This window comes from Pyrgilauda ruficollis, unplaced genomic scaffold (genome assembly GCF_017590135.1).
Source record: "Pyrgilauda ruficollis isolate IOZ18807 unplaced genomic scaffold, ASM1759013v1 scaffold3, whole genome shotgun sequence".
NCBI lineage: Eukaryota > Metazoa > Chordata > Aves > Passeriformes > Passeridae > Pyrgilauda > Pyrgilauda ruficollis.
The window spans coordinates 254,261-270,240 of NW_024524377.1; the positions used below are offsets into that span (position 1 = coordinate 254,261).

At 42.3% G+C, this 15,980-nt stretch overlaps 1 protein-coding gene across 3 annotated transcripts in view; it reads right to left on the minus strand.

Annotated features, from left to right (window-relative positions):
* The window catches only part of ACVR2A (activin A receptor type 2A), a 51,695-nt gene that overhangs the window by 33,142 nt on the left and 2,573 nt on the right, over positions 1 to 15,980 (minus strand). The gene's annotated exons all lie outside the window — the stretch shown is intronic.

The window sequence follows — 15,980 nt, forward strand, 5'->3', positions numbered from 1 at the left end:
TTTAAGTTCATTTCTTGGTGTTATTTTCTTATTTAACTGGGCATCTCATAGAACCACAGCAAGGCAGTCTATTTTCAATTTGCTTATCTGATCAATTCCACCACAATTCTTTACATTAAAACAAATTACAAGTATTTAGGTAGAGCTGGAAATTTTAAAGTGCTGTAGGATAATGCAGAGGCTTTCTCAGAGCTTGGCTATTTGTCTTCAAAACCCTGGGATTGGTTTGGGCTGCAAAATTTTAATGAGGTAAATTTGATAGAATAACTAGAACTAGACAGCTGCTTTTAAAATAGCAAATAAAAATTAGTTTCAATCCTAACTCCAGCTACATGAACTTCAGTTTTTATTATCTCATCTCATGGAATGAACCACGTGGCCTAGGAGAAATAACACTGTGGCTATTTAAAGACAAGGCAGGTTCTGACAGTTCTCACTGAACTCTCAGAGGAAACCAGAATTCCAAAGTCCAAGGATGAATCAGGGAATCTTGGTTACGTGACCCAAGAAAACAACACCACAAACAAAAGCTTTAGGGCAAAAGCACTGCACTTGCTACTACAAGATAATTTGTCTTCTAAATTTAGATAACAATTAAGAAAATGTTATCTAGTGACCTGAAATCTGGAAGGCACTTTAGGATATGGTTTTGACCTTCTAGTTCTTATTCAAGAACACATTTGAAGCCAGAATATGAATGCTGTTACTCTATTTAAAAGCCTCTTGACACTGACAAAGTAACAGCCTTAAATCTGATGATTAAAACTCCAAGTTCCACGGCAATAAAAGGCTCAAGAGGTTTCCTAAACACGTTTTCCACAGGTACTCCCCGTGCCCAGAGGCAATGGGTGAATGCCTCCTGCCTCTCAAAGATAAGAGGACAAAGATGACGGTGGATATATTGCACTAGTTTATTTGGAAGGGACTTGCCAGGCAGGTGAGCTGCTAACACATCTCCAAAAACACTCCTAGGAAATTACCAGAACATCAGTGAGAGAGGAAAATGACAATTTTTAAGCTATGCTGCATGAAAGATTACAAAAAAGACATTTAAGCTACAATTCTGTCTATTAATGCCATTCTCTGAGAAGTATGAATTCCCCAGAAGTGAAGTGGCTGCTTGCAATATGCAGGATTCCCTAGAAATAGCATTCCACCCACTGCACGTGGAGGCAGGTGAGTAAGAGGCAAAGAAGATCTCTTCATGGAATCTCCCATGGGCTAACACTCACTAAATATGATGAATTTTGGATTTCACAGCATTTTGGAAGATCAGACCAGCCTGGAATAGCCTGTGTTAAGCAAGGCTTGAGAAAGCAGCTATTCAAGGAGTTCTTGAATAAGGAAAAAGATGAAGAAGCTTTTCAGGCCAGGATGTGGGAACTAGAAATTCAGAATTTTAACTTCAAAGTTATCAATGCACGAGTCTTAATACCAGGGGAAATAAAAAAAATCTGTACTTGAGTCCAGGAGTACAAATCACATAAACTAATTTTGATGTTGCTTTGCCAAGCAGCACTGCTGATAAAGAAGCAGAAGCAGAGGACTCAAGGGATGAAAGCGAGTGAGCAGAGCCCAGGACACTCACTTTGGATTAGCCCATATCACTGCAATGTCTCACTGTGCCTAAAGTCACCCAGAGGAGCCAGCAGCACTGAATCTGCTGACAGGGACGTTTGGGGCTCGCTGAGTGTGAGGAGAATTCAGCCATGAGCCCAGCCTGGCGTGGATCACACAAACTGCCAGGGACAGACTGACTCCCTAACCCCACACAGACTGCACTGCTCACCCTGCGTGCCCTGCAGGATCCTCCCCAGGACTACGCCACGGGAAGCAGCAGGGAACCACGAGCACAGCTACAACCGAACGCTACAAAAACAGACGGTGACCGAGCCGAGTGAACTTTGCACACCAGGGCTGATCCACCCCCTCCCTGCCTCCTGCCACACCGGGTCCAGCCCGAGGAAAAGCCGGCCTGGGGAGGGGAAGGACCACTCCCTTCCAGAGAAATCCAGGGACAGGGAGCAGGGAATCTCCAGGGCAAGGGACACTGGTTCAATGCTGGCTCTGGAAAGCTCCTCAGCTCAAATTCTGAGGCTACAACTGCTTGGAAGAGATGAGGAAACAAATGTGTCCAAACACATGAAGTGTTGTGAAGCACAAACAGAAGGTTGGCCTAATTTTCATCTGAATTTTCCTTTTGAGGAGAATTTTGAAAGCCTCCGACAATATGAACTGTAGGGTGAACTAAAGGCTTTTGGCAGCAGCGTTCAGAAATTATTTGATCTGGAAGTTCCATCCAGACCCAAGTTTAATCACCTCTGAACAAACTATTCCTCCCTGAATTTGTCCATCTGTGAGATCATTTTTTATTTCCACATGTTCTGAAACACTGAGTTCTACAGTTTAATTACCCATCATTAGTAGATGTACTTTTTCTGTTTAAAGTACCTTCATCAATCATTTGGGTGAATTTGATGTGAAGCAGCTGGCCAGCAGGCTGAGCAGGAAGAAAAGACAAGTTAGCAAGGTACTCAGCCCCAAAAGCATCCTGAAATACATTTCCATGGTTATCACACAAAGGTAGGATGTTGGCATGGATTGGGATGGAGAAATTACAGGTATTTAGTAGTATCTGGGTTATTCACTTCCAATTTCCAACCTGATTTAAACCAGAATGATGCTTAAAAGGAAATCCTTCAAGTTAGATGCTGAGAATTTTTAGAACAGAAAATAACTAAGCAGATTTCAAGTTGTTTATATTTAGTTAAGTTATATATGTGCTCATATGGAACCTTTATTCTTAGCTATTGGGGATAAAGAAATATCTACCTCCAAAAGAATGCATTTCATTAGTAGCAAAATGAAAACTTTTCAGGTATTAAGGGACAGAATAATGATATATTTTTACAGCTTTATTTTCCTTAAGATAGGAAGCATTGGTGTCACGGGGATTGCTGACTATCCCCAGAGAAATTCCCAAGTTGTATTTGGAGTCTCTTACCCAAAGTAGTCATAAACGTAAATTTAAGGGCTTCTACTGCCAGATGTTGTGTTTGATGGAGAAGTGCTTGTGCTCACACAGAAACAGGTGTTCCTCTTGTCACAGCTGAGGAATTCACTCAAGAATAAATCCTCCTGGCAGGCCAGAAGAACACCAAGGCTTCAGAAACGCAACAAAAAAATTTATGGGAGAATTCTTATGTGTTGCCTGCTCCAGGTGTTTATCCTGTGGTAGTCGATGAGTGTTTGAACATGAACACAAACAGTTCTATCACTAAGATCAATAAGGAGAATTTCCCTTTGCAAAAGAGAAGAAAAATTGTCTGTATTTTCATTTGGATTTTTTTGTTGTTCGGTTGGCTGCCTTTTGTTGTTTGGTTTTTTCCCCCAGGACAATGATTACCTCCAGACAGCCAGCACAGGAACAGATATTTAATAAATCACTGGCCAAACAGCAACAATGACTCAACTTTCGGTGCAGCAGCCTCAGGAGTGGTTTGTTCTGTCCTATCAGGAACAAGGCTGTGTTATGGAGCCCACACCAGGAATGTCAGGCTTTCCTGAGCTCCCTTCCTTGAAAACCCAGCTGAGGCAGAGCCTGCCACCTCCCTCCACCCTGGATCCAGTCAGCAGTGTGTCCCACAGCTCAGGTGGATGTCACATTCCAGCTGCCCTAGCTGCTCCTCTTCGGATGTTTATTTAAGCACAGCATTACTTATGCAGAGATACCAAGGCAGGTAATGCCCTGAACTCTGGCATCCCACTTCCCTGTACAGTCACAGAAGGAATCCAGCACTCCTGACCACAGAATGTGCAGCTGCCCTGGGCACCTCGGAACAAAGCACACACATCAACAGCCCACAGCCATTACACCTCTGGACCCCATGCCTCCATCCAGCCACCCTGTGAGAAATGACTGCTAAAGTTTAAGTTTAACAGTTTAAGCTAAACTGTTAAAGTTTAATTTTATTAAACTTTAACAAAACTACAACAAAGGACTAAATAAAGAAAAATTACAGTGCTGGGAGTCCCCTGTGACTACCAGCCAGGTGGCTCATCTACAAAATGGATGCTCTGCCTTTTACATTCCTAGCCCCTCTGAAAGTTTTGCCAGACAACTCTTTCTCTGCCATCCATTTGTGAAGATCACTTTGACATCTTGAGTGGAGGCCAGGTGTTGCTCTGCTGTGCCTCCTGGTAAGCCAGCCTCCTCTAAAGTCTTGGCTACTAAGGCTGTTACAAGGGGGAAGGAAAGGGGACTATGGAATGACATATTAGAGTAACATTACTATACATCTGTATAATATCTCTTAATTGTGAGAGCCAACTACTACATTACTTATCTACAACAACCCCCTCCCAGGACTGAGACCATCTCCTCAGATCATCAGTAACGTTTTTAAGGAATCCATATATGTGCTCTCCAGGAAAAGGCACCAACTGGAAATTCCATAGAAAAACTTTAACACTATACTCCCAGGACATGGATGCCAAGAATGATCAGCCTTGCTGGAGGGAAAGTGGGCACAAAAGAAACAAATGTACATTTAGGCCTCTGCTCCCCAGTGGTGGCACTGTACCTTCACAGAAGCTAACATCTCAAAGAAAAGTTTAAAAATTCTGCTTTAAGTAAAAAGCAACTTGAATATCACAGCTAACTGGAAAAGGAAGAGGATGATGGAAATAGCAGCATGGGCCATGGAACACTGGCTTCTCTCTTCCCTACAAGGGAGGCTGAGCTGGAAGAGACCACGGTTGGGATAATACCTCAGGTAAGATTCCCCTGTGTTTTTAAACTGATTTGACTTCCAGTCACGCTTTATGCAGCATTTCAAACCACAGCTACTAGAGACCAATTTATCTCCATTTCAGTGCCCATGCTTGGATCTCAGCATAGAAGTTGTCCTCATGTAGAATTTCAGGGAAGATTAACAGTAACACCATGTCTGCAGACAGCCCAACAAGAGCCCGAGGCTGACTTCACCCTGCAGTGTAACAAAGGGGACGAGTTCAGGTGCTGTCCCAAAGACTTGGTTCACAGCTGAACTCTCAGCACCACAAGCTCATCCAGAGCTTTTCTTTCCACAAGTGTGCCCTGCTGACTGGAAGACACTCCTGCTATATGGTTTTTGTCAATTCATGAGTGACAAACTCCTGACAGCCCCTGGTTCTTACACACTCCCCTGGCCACTGAAGATGCTCCTGGGACTAAGACCTCAGGTCTCATGGCTGTTCAGCTGAGCTGCAAAATTCACCAGCCCCTGTTTGTAAATGGGATTCCTGATGCTGTGTTGTTTTGATTCAGTACATTCAGGCAGCATCAGTTAGGGGTCTACATTTAAAGGACATCCCCTACATTCTCCCCTCATCATTTCCAGACCTGTTAGTGCTGTCTCTTCTCTTCCTGGACCCGATTTTAGCACAAAGTTTTATGCCCACCTGCTCAGAATAAAATTCTGAGGACATCTGCAGCCAAAATCCGAGTAACACAAATTAGATACTGCTAAGTTTATATTGAAAAGAGTCTTTCCAGACAGTTTCCTTAAAGCTGGGTTGTAACTGGATTTTACTGACCACTGTATCAGCCCTTCTGTGATTGTGTCAGTCTGAACCTTTTACTTACTTCCCACCTCATTGTTACCAGAGAACTTGCAAGATAAGAGTGAATTTTATCACCTATTCCTTGGAATGATGGAATCACAGAACAGTTTGAGTTGGAAGGGACTTTAAAGCTCATCTCATTCCATGCCCCTGCCACAGGCAGGGACACCTTCCACTATCCCAGGCTGCTCAAACCTGGCCTTGGACACTTGCAGGGATCCAGGGGCAGCCACAGCTTCTCTGGGAGCCTGTGCCAGACCCCTCTGCTGTTCTGCCTGGAAATCTTGAGTCTAGGACCACTAGAGAAAAATGTGATATGGAGATATTTAAAAAGCAAGGGAAGAGGAAAAAAACCCTGTGACAACAGGCCTGCACTGAGATCCTCAGAAGAATGTTGAAAAAGAGAAGCAAATTCTTTCTGAAGATGGAGGCTATTAAAAATGATACTGAATTGTGCTGTTTTCCCTTTCTCACCCAATACATGCACAGAACATTTACCAACACTGAGGTGCTTTCCCTTGACAATTCCCTTCCTAGGACAATGCAGGCAGCCTCCCTGGCAGCCCTTATTCCATCCATCCCTCTCCTTGCTCCATCATCTTTCACCCAGGTCGTGCCTTTGATCCTTGTGGGAAGTGGATTTGTAGAAAATTCTTGAAGCTTGACAGAAGGCTCACCCAGTGTGCATCTGTATGCAAACTTTGAGATAAGAAATGCTGACTTAGAAATGCCATGGAATAGGGCAGACATTGTTGAGGAAGAAATGGAACTAGAAATAAGTTTTAAAGGATGGTCTTGTAAAAAAGACTGGATACTTTGAGGAATAGAATTATGAAAGATGCATTGTAATGGGACCCATGAGGGATAATTTTAGAGGATTGGCTTTAAGGCATTCACAGCATGGTGTGGCAAAAGCTGATAGGCCAAGAAACACTTATAATGCAATTAGGAGATAGTTGGCTTCTGATTGTGATGGTGTGAATTCTAACATCGGTCCCACCCTTCTCATGAGACTGAAAATAGAATAAAAGTGGTTCAAACACCTCTGTTACCCCATCTCCAAGTCAAAAAAAAAAAAAAAAACCCTAATCCAACAGATCCTGAGTGTAGGAGCTTTGTGCTGTTTTTCCAGTCATTTCTGCTGCTGTGGCAGATTGGATCAGCCCAGCCCAAACCCAGCAGCCACCAGGGCTGACCCGGAGTGAGCAGTGAATGCAGCACAAAACAGGGATGTGGGGGAGGAATCAGATACAAAGAAGAGGAACTCTGTCTCACTGTTCTCCCAGCAGTTTTTCTTAAATATCCTACTAAACCAACCTTTTTGGACAAGTAGAAGGTGATTAACAGGTTTTTGAAGCTGGCTGAACAACTAAAAATCGTGGATGTTGTGGCTTTCTTCTCAAATTTTTGCATTACTGAACCTCTGGTTCAGAAAGAAGGAAGACAATGGGGAGAAGAGTTCAGATGGGCAACAGAAGCTCCCCCAGAACACATTTTGTCAGCATGTAAATATCCCAGCTTCATAAAAAACAAATTCCAACAATTTTTTACTCTTACACATGAGATAAATGGGAACTCATCATTTACCTCCTCTCTCCCATCTTCACTTTGAATGAAAGAGCTTCCAACACCGAAGTATTTGTAACTTCGAGAGGAAAAATCCTGGGATTATTACATTTCAGAGCAGTATTTTTGCAAACAGGATTCTAGGAAATTAATTTTGCCTGATTTGTCATCCATCTGAATACTTTTAAGCCACAGGAAAAGTCCAGCTGCACTCTGGAGCATCAGGATTTTTCAGAAGGGATCCACTCCATTTCCATTGGAGTGGGAAGTGCGATCTCTGCTCTCCTGGCTTTCCTGGAAGCCTCTGACCCAAAGGGATGTGAGTCAGAACTTTGTCAGCTGAACGGGAAAAGAAAACTTTCACCTGAAAGCTCTGTTTTCATGGGTGCTTTCCCAGAGATGTGCTAAGTGCTGAGTTTGGGGGAGGAATGGAAGCAAAAGTATCTTGTGGTTTGAAATCACCTTCTTCTCACAAATTAATCAGGGTTCAACAGCTGGGTTTTAGTACAAGCACGGCACATAAAACCCATCAAGAGCTCTGCTGATCTCTATCACCCCAAATGGGCGAGGTCACATGAGCCGTCATGTGTTGGGGTCTGTCCCAGTGACACAAGATGAAATTAAATAAAATGTAACCAAGCTGGTACAATTTTTCTTTTTAACGGGTTTTGTGTTAAATTTAATAAAACCCAATTATCCCCAGGGACGACTTGCAAAACAGACCCTTTCCAAGATTTAAGATAAAGAGTTAAAATGAAAATATTTAACCAGTGGTGTTTTCTATGCTACTTTTAAAGCAGCTTTATAAACAAATGATGACAAATAAATCACCTAATTCTTTACAAAAAGTACAGTAATTCAAACAATTGTGTGCCATTTTGCAACTTTCACAGCCTAAATGTTTTTCAACCCTGAAACACGGAAATATTTAAAGAAAACTCTTCCATCATGTAATTGCTGTGAGCTAAAGAGAACTATCTGTACCCTCTACTGACAAACACCAGCAAAAATTTCTAAAATTAACAGTTACTGCAAAGTTTAATTTTGTCTTGTACACTCAACACTGTAACTCAACAACAAAATTAAACCACTTCCCTGTTTATGTGGAAATTCCTAGAAGGAAACAGTTTTTCATGCTAGAAGGCTTGATAAAATGATTGGTCATATTTAAAAATAGCTTTCAAAAACAGATCAAATTTCAACTTATGTGCTGATATTGAAATCTAAGAATTCAAAATCCAGCTGAAAGAATGAAGACCACTCCAATCTTTAGGCAGCATTTAAGGAATGGAGATTAGTGTTATCTAGGTGAGATAAGAGCTCTCAACCTGAAAAAATAAGGTCGGGCTTCAGTTACAAATAAAAGCCACCTCTAAATCACAAGTTGGTGAGGCACCAAAAGGCAGGAAGCTGCTGAAACCCAGCTGAAACCAGCTCTGTGAGCAGCAGAGATCTGGAGATAGGGCCAGCCTGGGATGGGCCAGAGCTGCTCCTGCGGGGAACGGCCTGGAGGAGGATGAGGAGCACCACAGGGACCCTCAAGGCTTCCCTGGGACCCACCCTGGTTCAGACCTTTCTGGAGGTGGGGGAACAGCTCAGGGGGTCTGCAGGCACTGCCAGGGGCAGGGATAGCACTCCAGGCAGACTCTGGGGTGGGCACACGGGAATTTCATGGAATTGCGCAAGGACAAATGTGGAGTCCTGGGCCCTGGGACACTGCACCAGTACAAGTGGGGACTGCCAGGATGGGTGCCAGCTCTGCTGAAAACAACCTTGAGGTTTGGTGGGCACCACACTAAAAAGCAACTTCAAAGAGGAAATGACCATTGCTACTCAGAGCTGTTAGGATGAAGTGACATTAAAACCAGGCAGGCAGCAGATTACAGAAATCAACTGCACGTGGCCTGCATCCAAAGGGCCAATGCTCACCTCAAACAGGAATCACCTTTAAATATGAAATAGACAACTTGAAGAAAAAAAATGAATAAATAATTGAAGAAAAGCCATTTATCCATGTACAGCTCAGATCCCAGCTGGCCCAAGGACTGTTGTCTCCCCTCAGACCACCATCCCCTGGAGCACAGCTCCCTGCCCAGGGCTCCATGGAATGCTGCCCTGTCCCAGAGCAGGTGCTGCTGCTGTGGGCTGGCTGCTCTCTAAGTGGGACAGCTCCCAGTTGAACACAGGGCTGAGCTGGGAGGCAGTAAATGATGCCAATGTTTTCACAGCACACTAATGGCACACACTCCACGCTCATGAGGGAACTCTGAAGTGCTGAAGCTGCAGGAATTCTGGTTCAGCCCTGCCTGTGCTGCCTCCTGGCACTGCCCTCAGACCGTGCTTTGTGTCATCTCATTAGACACCACTTGGCACCAGCTACAACACTATCAGGGCTGCGCTGGGAGCTGAGCAGGGCTTGTGCTCCCCCCGCAGCCTCATTTCACTGGGAATTCCAGAAACAGGCAAAAGAGACCAGCCACGGATCTCTCTAAAACATTCTTCGTATCTACAGTCAATCATACGAAAAAAAAATTAAACAGCAATCACTGAGTTACTTTACCCATTTCTTTTTTTTTTTTTTTTTTCCCCCAGAAAAAGCAAACAAACAAGAAAATCCCAAACTAAACAAGCAGAAACAAAATGAAAACTGATGTTTTCCCCTGATAAAAACTTTGGTATCTTTCAGAAAATACACAAGTCATATGCTAAATGGTTTCGAGCACTGTCTCCCTCCTGCATTTCTAAAAAGGATGGATGTAGCATCCAACTTTAAAAGTCAATCTGCCACAAGAGCCTCTGCAATTTGTTAGAAAAATGAATTTGTTTTCTTATCCCATTGTATCCCAGTTAGGTGTAAAAGACACACAAAGAGGCAAAGCTATTAAAACAGTAACACAATTCTGAGCTATACAGATTCTTAGCATTTCAAAATAATTACACAGATACTTTCTAACAGAATCTTCAGATTAAATGCCTTCAGTAACTTCTCAGGTATCAGTTTTAACAGTGTTAATTTTCAGAATTAAACCAGCAAAACTTAACTTGTTTCCTGCCATCATTAAACAAAGTGGAAATCTTCCCAAGTGCGACAACAGCCTCGTTTAGGCAAAAACCAAAATCAGACCAGCCAGCAATGCCTAAATTGTATTGTAATTACAATATACAGTTTTGCTGCAAATGCAAAATACAATCTTAATTCTTAGTTTTAATGAGGCAGATCAATATCTCAAAGTTCAGAAAGGAAAAGAATTTGAGAAATACTCTTTTTAGCCAAGATATAGCATTCATCTTCATTATCTATTCACTAGCTATAGACAATGTTTCCCTCATGTAATTAGAGAGTTATAAAAGCAGAGAAATGCATCTTGGCATTTCTTACATGCCCATCACAGTTAAGAGTACATAGGGGTTTGCTTTTAATTACATTGTCATTTCAGCATTTTGTATCAAATTACCACCTAATTACAGATCCATAGAAATCCTTAAAAAAAGAAGTTATGCTTTAACAAAGTAAAGAATCTCCAAAGGTGATATGTAGCCATTTAAATTAATGAAGAACTTGTAGCCCTCTTGCCAACTAACAGTCCCCAACATGCCATCAAGGCCAAGTGAAGTTTAACAGTTCCCAACCAACCACCGCGGTAACTCAACAATAACATGGAAATTAATTACAATTTTACATCCTGAGTGAAACAGATTATCCTGCACCACTTTAACCAGAAACACCAGCAGAACACAAAATGACCAAGCCTTTCACAAGGTGATTTTAGAACTTGGAAACACTTAATTTCCCGTCCAAACCAAACAAAACACGGAGCTGCCAACCCCACAAGAGCTGCTGTTGCTGCAGGGCCTCGCTGTGAAGTCCCCAGGATCTGGGGTGACACAGCCACCCCTCAGACCTTTGCTGGCACCAAGACAACACCAGCGTTTCCCTTGCTCACTCTGACCCTAAAGAAGCTGCTCCATGAAGGAATCGCAGCACAGCTCAGGAGGAGAGCCTCACAAAAAGTCCCACCAGCGCAGAGGTGAAGGCTCCATCCTGCTCATCCTCCTTTGACTGCGTGCCTGCAAAGGGGATTCATTCATCTGGGAGAGTTGGGGAACAGGAGCTGGGAAAGAGAGGCACATTAGCACTGAACTCCTGCAGAAAGAGCCCAGTCTGCTGCAGCCAGCTGTGCTGAGGTGCTGTCACCAGCAGGACCTCACACCTCCCAGGCTGAGCTGATCCCAGCCAACACCACCAGCGCTGCCTCCAGCTGCTCCTGGCTGCAGGAACAAGCAGTGCTCCCACAAAAGCTTCCCTCCTTTCCAAGGGTTTTTCTTAACACCTCTAACCACATAACCAAAGATTTATGGCTCCAGTTAGTGCATGAATTGTCTATTTTTCTTGTTTCCAGTTACAGCTTTAACTAGGGAATTTAAAAAGAAAACATAAATGTTGTCTTTCCTCATAAAGAATTAAATTATTGTGAAACCATGATGATAATTATGCAATGGAAAAACCCTTCCCTGCTCTCTTTGCACCAACAACTGAAGGATTTGATGTATCTAATCTACATTTGGGATTCCTGGCCACAGAGATATGCAACGTAAACAACATGGCAGTAAATATTCATTTTCTGTGGGATTAAGCCTAAATATGCTCTGCTGTTTGGCACCGTAGTCACAAACTGTTTCTAAGAAAAAACCCCTCCACCACCACACAGACAGTGCAGGGAGAGAAGACAAGAGATGCCACACAAAGTCACTGGCATCCAATATCACTTCAATTCCATATGGAAATAACAGGAAATAAGATGTGCCGAATTTTAAGCACCAAGGCAACAAAAACACATTAAGATTTCATCACACAAGAACTTGGCTGTAAAATCCGTAATTTTCTTGATCTTTTTAGGGAGTTTTCATTTTCAGGAACATCAGAGAGCTAACAGCTCATGGATGCTACCAACCAGCTCAAGCAAGCATTTGCATTAAGCTGCTTTCAGTAATTAAGTGGTGGAAATGCATCTCTCCTACACCAAGAAACCTCTTCCACAACCAGATTCTTTGTCAACCTCTCTCTTTTTACAGCCTGGAAAAAGTACAAGTGGAGAAGGTCAGAAGAAAAGGTGGAATGAACAGGAATGAAAATATTGGAGGTGCTGTTATTTTTCTCCTTCCCTAGAACTAATGATATGACAAAAATTATTGTCTATGGTTAAACAGAGAAGAAAAAAATATTTGTCTGTCCTCATTTGCTCATGAGCCAAACTCATCACTTAAGGGATTTTACCCTCAAATTCCAGAAAGGTGGGAATGGGAAAAATAAGAAAACCATTCAAATACTCTCCATGAAACCCAGCTGAAAACTATTATTCATGCTAACAGTGATTCTCTTCTTGCAGAAAAGAGCTTTTCCCTCACAGAGAACACCTGCCCCTCAACTTACACCCAGCACATGCAAACAAACTTATTGGAGCTTTTTCTTCAGCAAAGCCTCGTGTGTGTGAAGGGTGGAGATGCAAATAAACTTCATGACAGCAGCATCTCTCCGGAAATGTTTGGAAAGCAGAGTTCCACCAGAACGATGCTCACATGTTCTGATGTTGCATTAGCACAATTACAGCTCTTTTCAGAGCCCAGAAGATTTAGGGTTTATAACTGTTAAGTATTAACAGATCACTTAGAAATAGTTAACAGATTTTTGAGCTGGAGTCATTTATAACATCAAGCTCTCCATAACTCAGTCCATGCTGGAAAACAGTATTAAATGGTTTTATTTAATGAAACAAATCCTGCTCTTAACAGCAACGTTAGGAGTGCCCAGTGGTAATACATTTAATATAAGAACTTGTACACATAAAATAAAGGAATCTTCACTTTAAAAGCAGCACTAATTCTGAAGTAGTTTATTACCCCACAATAAAGTGAATAAAGTGATTAGAGTCCAACCACAATCATGGACAGCTCACAGGGAACACACCAGCAGAAACAATTCCACAAACGTTCCCAAACCTGTGGCAGGATTTTCAAGGGTTATTTCAAGTTAATAATAAAAGGATAGTAAAAAAAGAGACATTACACAAGTAAAATCAAAGAAAAAGTCTTATGTTCCCCCTCAATTCCTTCAGGACACCCAACCATTCAGCTTGTAAAGTCATATCATGGAAAGCAGGCTTTACAGCTCTCAATAGTTTTTTTGGTTTTTTTTTTTTTTTTTTTTTTGGTGGGGGGGGAGGTACAATTTAAAAAATAATTTCTCCGATAATAATCACTGTGAGACAGGAGAACAACAGATTAAAAATCAGAGAATAAAACATCCTCCATGAAGTAAAAATACTACTTTAACTACAATGGTGTCTTTGACATGCCAGCTAAATTACTCAAGACCTTCTGAGTGGCTTGGGAATGATTTGGCACTAGGAGAAATAGAGAGGACCAACACTTTTCTGAAATGGTTCTTTCTGCTTAGGGGATTTTTAGCTTGCTCTAAAAAATCCAGGTCTTGTTGCCTGTAGGAGACTGCAGAGCTACTCTGATTTGGGACCACCCAGGTACCAAAGGCAGGGCAGCTATCTCAGAAGAGATGATGGGTTGGGAAATGAGGAGTTTATAAGTAACAAAAGGAACTATGAGATTTTAAACTAAGATTATGGGTGAGGAAAATCCACTCCTTCAGCATCTCCCACACTTTCAGCTGCACGGGGTGCATGTTTCAAAAATCTCAGAAAATTATGGAAGTGCCCATTCTCTGTTCCTGAAATGCTCTGAAGTGCAGCTCAGCAATCACAAAACCACCAGAACACAACCACACTTCCCTGGGGAGGGGAGCACCCAGATAATATCTGCAGAGAGCCTTCTTTGATGAACAAGCTGTTTCAGTCACAAGTTTCCTGTGAAGCTCCCCTCCAATCTCGCCTCACCTACAGCAGAGGCACAGGAAGCTTGTTCTGAAGTATTTTATTATTACTTCAGGATCTTCTGCTCCTTCTGAAATCAAACATGCCCACAGGTTTATCTAAGAAGTATATTAGAGGGCACATGGAGAACCTTGACCCGGGCACTTTGTTTTCTTGTTTAGTTAATGTGCATTCATCTCAGCCTCTGGAGTTCCTACAGATGGGTGCAAAGCTACACCCACTTTTATCCAGGCATCTACAAATATTTTAAAGCCTAATAACAACACAGATGCTCTTTCTCAAATATCTTAGTCAGAACAGGGAAATATTTTCACTCTCTTAACGAAGATGATTAAACTCACTGGAAATTCCTGTCCATTTGCAGTACATTTACAGGATTTCATAGTGCAGTTTACAGATAATAAAATAAATCGCTTTGAACCTAAATAGCATTTCCACACCCACCACGCAGAAAAAAACCACAACATTTTCACCTATTAAAAGAACCCCGGTATTAATTGGCCGTGTAAACATCTGCAGAAAATAGCTGTATTTAAAAATAAATGAACAAATACAGCAAACCAAACCCCCAATTGCTGAAAGAGCCTGAGAGGAGCTGGAGCTGCACACCAGAGAGAGCCACCTCCACACCTGAACTCCAGGATTTTCTCAACCATTGCCAATATTTCAAAATACAGGACCTGGGTAGACTGATTTTCACACTAAAGATTGAAAAAAAATTCTGGTGATAATGATGTTAGAACCAATCCATCAGGTAGGGTTTTAAACTGAAATAAGTCACTTCAGTAACACTACTCATAAAAACGCCTGCACTTCAAGCTTAAAATCTTACATAATCTTGTAGTTCTGATCATAAACCCCACAGTTTACTGTTGAATTTATTTATTTTTAGACTTGCCTAAAATTGTACAGTGTCTGCAGTCCTGGTGTGAGTAGAAAATAGTATAATTGTTAAGTACCGGAACACTTAATGTGTAATACTGGAATAACCACCAAAACAATGTCATTAACATGAGAAGCAGCCCGGATTGCAGGCAGTTTCCTGCTCATTTAGCCAAGATTAATTCTTCACAGGCAAGAGGAACATTCTTTTCACCTTACCAAGGACAACCCGAGCGAGAAACGTTAAAGAAAAGACGTTCTTTATTGCTTAGGTGTTCTTTTTTATTAAGTCTGATAGGTAATGTCAACAAAAACCACTATTCTGTGCTCTAGGCAAAAGGATCTTAGAGGTGGACGTGGAAGAGAGACAGACACGGAGAGCAGATGGCAGCAAGTCTTTCAGAAACTGTTAAGAGAGAGGGGGGGAAAAAAAGTTTCCCTACAAAACATATTGCTGAATTAAGAGGAACGCTGCTGAGCTGAAAAATCAGGCGTTAGGAAAAGACTACACACTCGCCTTTACTGCAAGGCAAAAGCTGTCAGAAATCATGTCTGGTTTCAAAAGAAGAATAAAAATTAAACATCCCGAACAACCTTCTGGCTGTCCTTAACCCGTTTCCCTGGGTAGCACAGGCAGGGTTTTTGGGTTTCTCCTGGCAGCGCTCGCCATTTCACAGCACATTTAGCGCACACAGCGCGGATCGATAGCACTACAGACACAAGACGAGACTTATCCATTTACTAACCACAGCAAAACGGCCTCTTCAGCAAAATCCTCCGGCTCCTAAGGCTGGAAATGTAAAAGGCATCCTTACAGGGATCTCATTACTCCCTTCTCCCGGTCACACGGGGAGGCTGAGCACTTGTCTGGGAGCTTTTAGCCTGATAAACAAGTGTAGCTTTGCACACCCTGCAAGGATGCTAAAAACCTACGCAGAGCACTAAATACACGTTCCAAATGCGGGCACAGAGCGCCAGGCTGGCTTGTAAACTCGCATGAGATCCTCGCCCAGCTCGCAAAAGGGC